Below are 13,470 nucleotides of genomic sequence, written 5' to 3'. Positions count from 1 at the left end.
TGGTTAGTAAATGTTTTTTATCTGACAAATTAAATGCACAATAAATGTTTCCTGACTAAAGGAATGCATTTTAAAAAAAAATGCATTTCATGGCTGCTATTTAAAAGGGCCCAGTTCAGTTCTTTTTTTTTTTTTTTTGTCAGGGAGAGTGAGGACTGGCTAATACTTTTAGGAGAGGGATCAGGATATCCATTTTCACATGACAGTGTCCAAAGACAGGAAGGAAAAGCACAGACTCTTCATCCTGAATGCCCCTTGTGTATATATTCTTGTTTTCACTGTACCAGAGCTCTCAATTCTGTGTTTAGAAAAGTGTTAAAAATGCTAGGTTGATATGGAAATACAAAAATCATTAGCTTGGTGCTTTGAAGTCCTGTCATATATCTGTTTTCTTATATTGTTACCCCCCAAAATCTAAGAAAAAAAGGAAAATGTAAAATGTTAATTGAAGAATCTATATAGTATGTATATAAGTATTTACTGTATACTTTGTTTGATTTTAATGCATATATATTTGAATTCTTCAGAAATGAATGTTGGGGGAAAAGTCTATGAAAAACATCTTATCTTTGTTCCCTCTATAAAGTGGTTGATTTTTGACTAGTGAACAATTTTGTTATTGTTGTTGTTGTTGTTATTTTTAGTAGAGACAAGGTTTCACCATATTGGTCAGGCTGGTCTTGAAATCCTGGCCTCAATTGGTCCACCCTCCTCACCTCCCAAAGTGCTGGGATTACAGGCATGAGCCACCATGCCCAGCCGTGATTGAATTTTTTATGTTTATTTGTCCATTTAGGTTTTCTGTTTCTTTTTCAGTATGTTTGGGTAACTTACATTTTCCTAGACCATTATCCATTTCATTAAAATGTCCAATTTTCCTAGACAATTGTCCATTTCATTTATCAGATTTGATGTCATAAACTTGTTTGCTTCGCCGGGCGTGGTGGCTCATGCCTGTAATCCCAGCACTTTGGGAGGCCGAGGCAGGCGGATCATAAGGTCAGGAGATCGAGACCCTCCTGGCTAACACAGTGAAACCCCGTCTTCACTAAAAATGCAAAAAATTAGCCGGGCGCGGTGGTGGGCGCCTGTAGTCCCAGCTACTCGGGAGGTTGAGGCAGGAGAATGGCGTGAACCCGGGAGGTGGAGCTTGCAGTGAGCCAAGATTGCGTCATTGCACTCCAGCCTGGGCGACTGAGTGAGACTCCGTCTCAAAAAAAAAAAAAAAAAAAAAAAAACAACTTGTTTGCTTCTAGAATTGTCTCTGTTTTTGTTTTTAATATTGTTTATGCTGTCCGTCTTATTTTGATCAGACTCACTGGTCTATTTTATTAATCTTTGCCGAGGACCAGATAAAATGACCTTTATTCTGCTTCTCAGTGTTGTTTCTATTTCCTTAATTTTTGCCTTTATATTCATTATTTCTTTCTACTTTCTTACAGTTTATGTTACTGTTCTTTCTCAAACTTCTTTTTCTATTTAGATCCTATATTTTTAGCCTTTCTTGTTTTTAAGTAAATTTGTTTAAAGCTTAAAAAAAAAAGTGCTTTTCTGCTTGAACTGCATTCTGTGATATGTAGGGCTTTTGTTATTATTTCTGTTTTTTTCTCCTTATTAACCCATGATTATTTAGAAATGAGTTTTACAGTTTCCATTCAGTTGGAATATGTGGTAGGGTGACATTTTTATTTCTAATTTTATTATAAATTGTATTTTTAATCCAATTACATTTATTCTAATTTTATCAGAGAGGTTATCTTCTAGCAAAATTCTTTGAAATGTTTTTTTTTTCAAGAATAAGTTGGACTGGATACACTACCCTTAGTTTATAAAACAGGAAACATAGTCATAACAGATAGCTAATATTTTGCACACACTTAACAATTTAAGACTTTTAGCATGGGGTATCTTTTGAATCCCATGAGGTTGCCATTACCATGTTCATTTTATATGGAGGAAGTTGGACTCAGAAGTTTATGTGGCTTGGCCTGAGGTTACACACTCACACATAGTGCTTTCCATGCTCTTCTACTATATTCTCTTTAGCTTGTATTATTTTAATAGAAAATGAATTAAGAATTTATGAACTAGTTTGGACACATAAAGAGATAAACTTTCATTTTCTGCATTCACTCATATAAGTGTCTCACTCCCCAGAAATGAGAAATAAATGAGATGCTCTTACATTTAAGTTGAAAGTGGTAGGAATAAAAATTTAATAAGAATAATGTGTCTAGAAGATGTGCCCTTTTGTTCTGACTTGTACCGGAGGAGGCCTACAAGTTTTATGCCATGTGCTTTTCTGTTATGAAGAGCTTGTTATACTACTCTTGCTATGCTGCTGAAAGCAACCTAAAGGGAAGTTTGACACTTTTTAAATTTTTTTATTTTATATCATTATTACCTTGTTCAAAATGTGACATATTCCCAAAGATATTTTGGTGGTAATTCATCCAACATACTGTAAATGTTAAAGTGCTTTCTATATTATTCATCCCCTAAATGGGAACAGATGGCCCTAGGAGCTTTTGTTAAACTTTAATTATTTATGAAGCTTGCTTTTCTTCTTAATATTTTATGAAATGCTTTGTATATGTAACTGAAGCAGATGTTGTCATAGGTATTTTCTCTAGGATAGTAACTCCAAAGATAGCTCTACTGGCCTTTATAATCTGTGTGTGCTTGCTTTTTGTCTCAATAAGGAAACCAATTAATAACAAAGTTCATTTAAGAATTCAGAAAATAAATTTTAAAAAAGAATTCAGAAAATAACAATTTTCTGAAAATTGTTATTTTCAGAAACAATTTTATTTATTCTACATTTATTTGAAAATTAAATTGTCTAATGTTACTGTTCTTAATACTTTGAAGTCTAACCCAAAAAAAGTAGACAAAAGGAAGGAAAAAACTTCATGATCATTTCAATAGACACAGAAAAAGACTTGACAAAATTCAGTACTTTTTTGTGATAAGCACTCAGCAAACTAGAATAGAAGAGAACTTATATAACAGGATAGCATTTGTGAAAACCCCACAACCAATATCGTATTCAATAATGAAAGACTGAAAGGTTCCCCTACTGGTATCAGGAACAAGACAAGGATACCCATTTTCACCACTGCTATTAACCATTGTACTGGAAGTCCTAGCCAGAGCAATTCAGTGAGAAAAAGAAATAAAAGGCATCCAAATTGAAAAAGAAGAATTAAAATTACCTCTCTTTGCAGATGACATGATTATATTTATAAACTCTCAGAGAATCCATTAAAAAACACTAATAGACTTAATACACTTAGCAACATATAAGATAAAAACACAAAAATCAGTTGCATCTCTATATTCCATCAATGAATGATCCAAAAAGAAAGTTAAGAAAATAATTTCAACTACAATAATACTCAAATAATAAACTATCTAGGAATAGATTTAACCAAAGGAGTTAAAGACCTGTACATTGAAAACTATAAAACATTGCTGAAAGAAATAAAAGATATAAATGCATATAATAAATGTTTATGGATTGGGAGATTTTATGTTGCTAATATTGTAATATTCCCCAAAATGATCTACAGATTCAATGTAGTCCCTACCAAAATTCCAATGGCCTTTTTTGCAGAAATGGAAAAGCCAGTCCTCAATTTTTTTTTTTTTTTTTACTTTGAGACAGTGTCACCCAGGCTAGACATGAGCTCAGCTCACTGCAACCTCCAGGACCTCCCGGGTTCAAGCGATTCTCCTGCCTCAGCCTCCCAAGTAGCTAGAATTACAGGCATATGCGACCACGCCTGGCTAATTTTTTTGTATTTTTAGTCAAGATGGGGTTTTGTCGTGTTAGCCAGGCTGATCTTGAACTCCTGATGTCAAGTGATCCGCCCACCTTGGTCTGCCAAAGTGCTGGGATTACAGGCGTGAGCCACCGCACCCAGCCCAATTCTCGAATTAATATGGAACTACAAGGGACCATGAATAGTCTAAACAATGTTGAAAAGGAAAAATAAAGTAGGGAGGACTCACGCTTCCCAATTTCATAACTTACTATAAAGTTACAGTAGTAAAGATAGTGTGATATGGACATAAGTATAGACATATAGACCAATGAAATAGAATTGAGAGTTCAGAAATAAACCTGAGCATCTATGGTCAATTGATTTGCAACAAAGGTGCCATGACTATTCAGTAGAGAAAGAATATTCTCTTCAGAAAAAGGCTTTGGGACTGCTGGATAGCCACATGCAAAAGAATGAAGTTCAGGCCAGGCGTGGTGGCTCACACCTGTAATCCCAACACTTTGAGAGGCCGAGGTGGGTGGATCATGAGATCAGGCATTCGAGACCAGCCTGGCCAATATGGTGAAACCCCATCTCTACTAAAAATACGAAAATTGGCTGGGCGTGGTGGTGGGCACCTGTAGTCCCAGCTGCTTGGGAGGCTGAGGCAGGAGAATCACTTGAACCCAAAAGGTGGAGGTTGCAGTGAGCTGAAATCGTACCACTGCACTCCAGCCTGGGCGACAGAGCAAGACTGTTTCAAAAAAAAAAAAAAAAATGAAGTTGTGAACCCTTACCTCACAAAATTAACTCAAAATGGATCAATGATCTAACCTATAAGAGAAGACATAGAGGTAGATCTTTATGACCTTGATTTGGCAGTGCGTTCTCAGATTTGACATTGAAAGCACAAGTAACAAAAGAAAACATTGATAATTAGACTGTATCAAATTAAAATCCTTTTGTGCATCAAAGGATATTATTAAGAATGTGAAATCAACCCAAATGATGAGAGAAGATATTTGCACATCACCTATCTGATAAAAATTTCATATTCAGAATATACAAAGAACATATAAGTCAACATCAGAGACAACCCAATTTAAAAGTGAACAAAGGAGGCTGGGCACAGTGGCTGATGCTTGTAATCCCAATACTTTGGAAGGCCAAGGTGGGGGGATTGCTTGAGGTAAGGAGTTCAAGAGCAGCCTAGGCAACATAGCGAGACCCTATCTCTACAAAAAAATTCTAAAAATTAGCCAGGCATGGTGGTGCATACCTGTTGTCCCCGCTACTCGGGAGGCCGAAGTGGAAGAATTACTTGAGCCCAGGAATTGGAGGCTACAGCAGGCTATGATCACGCTACTATACTCCAGCCTGGGCGACAGTGTGAGACCTTGTCTCTTTAAAAAAAAACAAAAAACAAAAGTTGTGTACCAAAAGGCCAATGAAATGAACAGCTAGTTTTTTGAAAAGATTAACAAAATTGATAAACCTTTTTTTCCCTTTAATTTTAATTTCAGGGGTACATGTGCAGGATGTGCAGATTACTAGGTAAACTTGTGTCATGGAGGGTTTGGTAAACATTATTTCATCACCCACATATTAAGCCTAGCACCCATTAGTTATTTTTCCTGATTCTCTCCCTCCACCCACCCTCCACCCTCTGGTAGGCCCCAGTGTGCATTGTTCCCATATGTTCTCATAATTTAGCTCCCACTTATAAATGAGAACATGTGATATTTGCTTTTCTGTTTCTACATTAGTTTGCTAAGGATAATGGCCTCCAGCTCCATTTATGTTCCTGCAAAAGACATGATCTCATTCTTTTTTTATGGCTGCATAGTGTTCTGTGGTGTATATGTACCACATTTTCTTTTCTTTTTTGTTTTTTGCTTTTTGTTTTTGAGGCAGAGTCTTGCTCTGTCACCCAGGCTGGAGTGCAATGGCATGATCTTGGCTCAGTGCAACTTCTGCCTCCCGGGTTCAAGCGATTTTCCTGCCTCAGCCTCCCAAGTAGCTGGGATTATAGGTGCCCACCACTGCACCCGGCTAATTTTTGTATTTTTGTAGAGATGGGGTTTTGCCTTGTTGGCCAGGCTGGTTTCAAACTCCTGACCTCAGGTTATCTGCCCACCTTGGCCAAAGTGCTGGGATTACAGGCATGAGCCACCACGCCCGGCCATGTACCACATTTTCTATATCCAGTCTATCATTGGCGGGCATTTAGGTTTATTCCATGTCTCTGCTATTGTGAATGGTGCTGCAATGAACATAAGCAGGCATTTGTCTTTATAACAGAACAATTTATATTCCTTTGGGGATATACTCAGTAATGGAATTGCTGGGTCAAATGGTTTTTCTATCTCTAGGTCTTTGAGGAATTGCCACCTTGTCTTCCACGAAGGTTGAACTAATTTACACTCCCACCAACAGTGCAAAAGTGTTCCTTTTTCTCCACAACTGTGACAGCATCCCTTGTTTTTTAATTTTTTATTAATAGCCATTCTTATTGGTGTGAGATGGTATCTCATTGTGGTTTTGATTTGCATTTCTGTAATGATCAGTGATGTTGAGTTTTTTTCATATGATTGCTGGCTGTATGTATGTCTTATTTTCAGAAGTGTCTGTTCATGTCCTTTGCCCACTTTTTCATGTCCTTTGCCCACTTTTTCATGTCCTTTCTTGTAAACTTGTTTAAGTTCCTTATAGATGCTAAGTATTAGACCTTTGTCAGATGCTTAGTTTGAAAAAAAAAAAATTCCCATTCTGTAGGATGCGTTTTTACTCTGTTGATAGTTTATTTTGCTGTGCAGAAGCTCTTAAGTTTTATTAGATCCCATTTGTCAATTTTTGCTTCTGCTGCAATTGCTTTAGGCATCTTCATCATGAAATCTTTGCCCATGCCTATATCCTGAATGGTATTGCCTAGGTTTTCCTCTCGGGTTTTTATAGTTTTGGGTTTTACATTTAAGTCTTTAGTCCATCTTGAGTTAACTTTTGTATGTGGTGTAAGGAAGGGGTCCAGTTTCAATTTTCTGCATATGGCTAGCCAGTTATCCCAGCACCATTTATTAAATAGGGAATCCTTTCCCCATTGCTTTTTGTCAGGTTTGTTGAAGATTAGGTGGTTTTAGGGGTGCAGTCTTATTTCTGGGTTCTCTGTTCTGTTTCATTGGTCTATGTGTCTGATCTTGTACTAGTACCTTGCTGTTTGGTTGCTATAGCCCTGTGTTATAGTTTGAAGTTGAGTAGTGTGATGCCTCTAGCTTTGTTCTTTTTGCTTAGGAGTGCCTTGGCTATTTAGACTCTTTTTTGGTTTCATATGAATTTTAAAATAGTTTTTTCTAGTTCTGCAAAGAATGTCGATGGTACTTTAATGGGAATAGCATTGAATCTATAAATTGCTTAGGGCAGGCTGGACACCTCACTCACATCTGTAATCCCAGCACTTTGGGAGGCCAAGGTGGACAGATCACTTGAGGTCAGGAGTTCAAGATCAGCCTGGCCAACATGGTGAAACCCCATCTCTACTAAAAATACAAAAATTAGTCGGGCGTGGTGGTGGCACATGCCTGTAGTCCCAGCTACTCAGGAGACTGAGGCAGGAGAATCACTTGAACCCAGGAAGCGCAGGTTGCAGCGAGCTGAGATTGTGCCACTGCACTCTAGCCTGGGTGACAGAGTGAGACTCCTTCTGAAATAAATAAATAAATAAATAAATAAATAAATAAATAAATAAATAAATAAATAAATAAATAGCTTAGGGCAGTATGGCCATTTTTATGATATTGATTCTTCCTATCCATGAGCATAGAATGTTTTTTCATTTGTTTGTATCATCTCTAATTTATTTGAGCAGCAGTGGTTTGTAGTTCTCCTTTTAGAGGTCCTTCACTTCCCTCGTTAGCTGTATTTCTAGGTTTTTGTTTTTTGGGTTTTTTTGTTTGTTTGTTTGTTTGTTTGTTTGTATGTCAGTTGTGAAAGGGAGTCCATTCGTGATTTGGCTCTCGGCTTGACTGTTGAAAATCAGCAAACCTTTAGCCAGACTAGTGAGGAAAAAAAGAGAGAATAACCAAATAAATAAAATCAGAAGTGAAAAAGTAGACATTACAACCAATACCATAGAAATTCAGAGGATCATTAGAGGCTACTATGAACAATACATGCCAATAAATTGGAAAACTCAGAAGAAATGGATAAATAGGGCTGGGTGCGATGGCTCACACATGTAGTCACAGCACTTTAGGAGGCCAAGGTGGGTGGATCACTTGAGGCCAGGAGTTTGAGATCAGCCTGGCCAACATGGCAAAACCCTGTCTCTATTATACAAAAATTATCCGAGTGTAGTGGCACATGCCTGAAATCACAGCTGCTCAGGAGGCTGAGGTGTGAGAATCATTTGATCCAGGAAGGCAGAGGTTGCAGTGAGCCAAGATTGCACTACTGCACTTTATCCTGAGCAACAGACCAAGACTCTGTCTCAAAAAAAAAAAAAAAAAGGATAAATTCCTGGATGCATGCAACTTACCAATGTGGTTTGGATTTATGTCCCCACCCAAATCTCATCAAATTATAATAATCCCCAATGTTGGAGGAGGGGCCAGTGGGAGGTCATTGGATCACAGGGGTGGACTTCCCCCTTGCTGTTCTCTTGGTAGTGAGTGAGTCCTCACGAGATCTGGTTGTTTAAAAGTGTGTAGCACCTCCCCCTTCTCTCTTTTCTTCCTGCTCCTGCCATGTAAGACGAAGCTGCTTCCCTTTTGCCTTCTGCCATAATTGTAAGTTTCCGGAAGCCTCCACAGCCATGCTTCCTATACAGCCTGCAGAACCATGGGTCAATTAAACTACTTTTCTTTATAAATTACCCAGTCTCAGGTAGTTCTTTATAGCATTGTGAGAATGGACTAATATACCTACCAAGGTCGAGCGATGAAGAAATTCAAAACCTGAAGAGACGAAAAAACAAGTAACAAAATCAGAGCTGTAATAGAAAGTCTCTGAGCAAGGAAAAGCCTGGGACTGGGTGGCTTTGTGGCAAAATTTTACCAAATATTTAAAGAAGAACTAATACCAATTTTACTCAAACAATTCCAAAAAATAGAGGAGGAGGGGATACTTCCCATCTCATTCTCTGAGGCCAGCATTACCCTGATACCAACATCAGACAAAGACACATCAAAAACTAAAACCAAGCCAGTATCCCTGATGAACATTAATGCAAAAATCCTCAACAAAATACTAGCAATCTGAATTCAACAACGCATTAAAAAGATTATTCATCATGACCAAGTGGAATGTATCCCAAGAATGCAAGGATGGTTCAATATACACACATCACTCTGCATGATATATCGTTTCAACAGAATGAAGGGCAAAAACTGTATAATCATTTCAATTGATGCTGAAAAAGCATTTGATAAAATTTAACATTCCCTTATGATAAAACCCTTCAATAAGTTGGGTATAGAGGGAACATATTTCAACACAATAAAAGCCATGTATAGCAGACCCACGATGAGTATCATACTGAATGGAGAAAAACTGAATGCCTTTCCTCTAAGATCTGGAACATGATAAGGATGCCCACTTTTACCACTGTTGTTCAACATAATACTAGAAGTCCTAGCTACGGCAGTCAGATGAAAGAAAGAAAGAGCATCCAAAGTGGAAAGGAAGAAGTCAAATTATTCTTCTTTGCAGATGATACAGGCTTATATTTTGAAAAACCTGAAGACTCCACTGATTTGCTTTCCAGGAAACTGATTTGCTTTCCAGGCACACCAGGGCGAGTATTAAAGGACCAGCGAGTAGGCAAAGCTAGGAGCAAAACTGCAAATTTATTTTTTTTGGTCACCTAGCTTCAGGGAAGAAGGTGTGGAGGGTGAGGTCTGTCGGCATCTGGCAAGGGAAGCCGAGAGAGTTGCCCGGTGGAGCTCTCAGGCGGAGTTCCTGCAGTCCCGACAGGAGTGGGGGCTGAGTAAGTGCACACAGCGCGCCCGCTGGGAGCGGCTTTTATGTCCTGGGCCTGGGAGTGGGAGGGCAGTGGGCGGGACATAGGCGGGTCAGGGGCCGGGCGGTAGTTGTGGCTAGGCGGGTTCCGGTTTTTCTCCGTCGGAGGTTTGGTTGCGCCTGCACAGTCGACCTGTGTCTTTCCCGGGCACGGGAAAGTTGACGGTGAAGAACCCGAAACTGCGCCGTCTTGCCTCTGTTCGTCCAAACAGTCCAACCTTTTATTGATAATAGTGATAAGGGGTGCCGTGGTCTGTCTGGCTACTTCCTGCTGTCAGGGGACGTCGTTAAGGTTGGGGTATATGGTTAGTATTTGGACGTATGGGTGAAGAAGCATCTGGTTGAAGGTGACGCGCATGATCTCTTGAACTTTGGCTCGGAGAATTTGATTAAAACAGGAGTGAGACATAAGACAAAACAGAGGATTAGTATGGGAATTAGGAATGGGAGCATCTGCTGTATTACGGGCAGCAGCCATATCAGTGGTCTGGGGGTGAAGGGGGTATTGTAGGTTTTTAATTCTGCTTTAATCCTGTTTAGGGTTTGAATGTTAGTGTCTACTAGGCCTGACTCGTTTATGTAATAGCAGCATTCTTCTCCTAAGAAGAGATATGTTCCTCCTTTTTCGGCAGTAAGTAAATCTAATGCTCACCTATTCTGTGCTGCTACTTGGGCCACTGAGGTAATTTGACGCTGTAGAGAGGCCAGGCTTTCAGCTGAAGCCTCTATGGCCTCTCGAATTTGAGCTGTTAGAGATCGGGTAGACTGTAGCGAGTAGGCTAGTGCCCCAATTCCAAGCCCTGACGCCACTAGGGAGGAGGCCAGGGAGACTCCGATGACTAGGGGAAGGAAGACAGCCCGTTTTTGGAGGTCATTAGGAGGAGGGTTAAATTGTATGACAAGTTCAGCTATTTCTGCTTTGCTGTACAAGGTTAAACTAGGTACTAGGGACACTGGGACACAGAGGGATTGACCAATGGATGTGTGATTAAGGACCTTGAAGAGGATTTTGTTGCACCAGAAATAACCTCCGATGGGAGCCGTCTGGGTCTTAGTGGGTGGCTGGGTATAATTACACCAGGAGGTGTTTGGAGTAGAGTAGCAGAAAGGAAGGACTGGACTTTCTGGGTTTTGGTATAGTGGGACTTGGAGTAAGAACGGTTTTTGGGAGGCGCTTGTAGAGTTAGTTGTAGCCTTGAAAGCAGTAGGTAAAGGGACTGCCACTAAGGGAGCTCTTTCAAGGGCTGCATAGAGAAAACAGTGGGAGAGATTTGTTATGTTGGCTGCCTGTGTTAGGTTTAACCCTTGACGGACTAGTTTTAACCATGAGAAGGGGTCTTTATTGGAGGAGTGTAGTTGATCTTGTAAGGCCTGTTATTGTGATTGTATGGCTAAGGTTAAATTCTGTAGGACTTGTATGTTTTGAGGAAGGGATCTTTGCTGGACAAGTGTTCTTTTTATCAGGAGAGTAGCCATGGGAAATGAACTAAGAATTGTGTAGCCTGTGTAGAGTCCACCTTTGACTCCGTCTGCCCATCGGGGGTCCCATGGGTCTTTGATATTTAATTGGTATTGAAGGGGGGTTCGTTGATTCGCAACGGTGAAGAGAGCAGTGGGTTTCTCCTGTCTTAAGGTTGCATAATGGATCTTACAATAAATATAAGGGCATCCTAGGTTCTTTTGTTTCCAGTAAGTCTTACAATTGTAATGTGTCTGATCGTGCAGGAAGCAGAGAGCCTTAGCTCCGGCCACACTGCAACATGATAGGGTGAAATTTATAGTAAGATGGGGTTGGCAGCCTGAAGGGGGCAGTCAGCGGTGCCTTGTAACTGTGAGTGCTGTTTATTTTTGCGTGACCAGGTCTCAACTATAGAGAATCTCCATATGAAAGTTGGGTTAGTAATAGAGATTGAATGCAAGAAAAAGATAGTACTATAAATATGATATAGGACTTCATCTTCAGTGTAATCACCGAGTACACCTTGCCACTGAAGATGTTCTATAAAGGTAAGCGGGAAAACCACTGTGATGGGCTATTATCTGGAGGCAAGCAGGGATCTGGGTTAATATATTGGAATTCTGTTGTGTTTATATAGAGTATGGCGAGAAATCGGGATAAGCATAAGAGGTCAGGGAACATGTGGTGGTTGGGAGAGTTTGGTGAATTTGAGACGGGTAGGGGTAAGTCTAGTAGATGTCCACTGATTGTCTTCTGTGGGGGCCTTTTTAATTGTGATATATGGACCCAGTGCGTGTGTCCTAGAAGTTTGGCTGCTGTGTATGTGGATAGGAGGACAGTATAGGGACCTTTCCACCGGAGTTGAAGATCTTTGGCTTGGATATCTTTTAAGTATACTTGGTCTCCTGGGCTGAGAGAGAGATATGGGCTATAGGTGTCTGTTGGAGGGGGGTGTGCTAGTTCTGCATGTTGTCTCAGGAGTTGTCTCAAGAGGGTGAGGTATGGAAGATAAGTTGCCAGCGGGGAAGAAAGGGTGGGTAACTGCTGGAGGGTGAGGGGCCGGCCGTAAACTAATTCAAACGGACTGAGGCCTGTTGGACTCCATGGGGCTGCTCGCAGCCGGGTTAGGGCTAAAGGAAGGAGAGTTACCCACAATTGTCGAGTCTCAAGGGAGAGTTTGGTGAGCTGTTGTTTGATGAGTCCGTTAGCCTTTTCTACCTTACCAGACGACTGAGGTCTATAAGGGATGTGGAGTTTCCAGGTGATGTGTAGGAGGGCTGCCACCTGTTGGACTACCTTGGAGATGAATGCTAGACCGTTGTCGGACTGAAGGGTGACCGGGAGGCCAAACCTAGGGATAATATGTTCAGTGAGTATTGAAGCAACAATGTTAGCGGTTTCTCCTGTGGTGGGATAGGCCTCTATCCACCCTGAAAAGGTGTCCACAAGGGTTAAAAGGTATTTGAATTTTTTGTGTTTCAGCATATGTGTGAAATCAATTTGCCAGTCTTCACCTGGTTGTGTCCTCTGAGTTGGTGGCTGGGATGGGGATTATGCAATGCGCCTTGAGGAATTGTCTTTAGGCAGATAGAGCACTGCTGGTTGATTATAAGTAAGTGTTTTTGTAGTGTTGGACAGTGGAGGAGGGGATTTAGAAAATTGTATAAGGCTTTGAGTCCTATATGTAAAGAATTATGTGTGTCTGTTAGAATGGTATGGAGTTGTGTTTCAGGAATAACTAATTTGTTATCAATATATATCCAGTCGTCTGTAGTTAGTTTGGCTGTTGGATTTTGTAATAGTTTGGCCTTTTCCTCTTGGGTGTAAATAGGGGTATATTGAGGAGAGAGAAAACAAATAGAGGGAAGCATGGGGGTGGAGAATCCGGCAGCCGATTTGGCAGTTGTGTCAGCAAAACTATTGCCAGCTGCTACCGGGTTAGATGGAGTTTGGTGGCCTGTACAATGTATAATGGCTACCTTGGAAGGTGCCGACAGTGCATCCAGTAGTTTGAGTATTTGGTTTTTGTTGATAATAGGGGTACCGCAGGTGGTTAAAAACCCTCTCTCTTTCCAGACGACTGAATGGGTGTGTGCAATTAGGAAAGCATATTTAGAATCTGTGTATATGTTTACTGTTTTTCCTTTTGATAGGAGGAGTGCCTTGGTTAGTGCAGTGAGTTCTGCCTGCTGTGATGTGGTCCCTTATGGTAGGGGTTTTGCCTCTAAAACT

General features: G+C 40.3%; 1 protein-coding gene across 1 annotated transcript in view; it reads left to right on the top strand.

Moving 5' to 3' along the window:
• The window catches only part of LOC111540880 (F-BAR and double SH3 domains protein 2), a 158,667-nt gene that overhangs the window by 67,462 nt on the left and 77,735 nt on the right, over positions 1–13,470 (top strand). The gene's annotated exons all lie outside the window — the stretch shown is intronic.

Source organism: Piliocolobus tephrosceles, chromosome 13, assembly GCF_002776525.5.
Source record: "Piliocolobus tephrosceles isolate RC106 chromosome 13, ASM277652v3, whole genome shotgun sequence".
Classification (NCBI taxonomy): domain Eukaryota; kingdom Metazoa; phylum Chordata; class Mammalia; order Primates; family Cercopithecidae; genus Piliocolobus; species Piliocolobus tephrosceles.
Note: the sequence above shows the minus strand (reverse complement) of the source record. Positions and strands in the feature narration are given on the sequence as shown.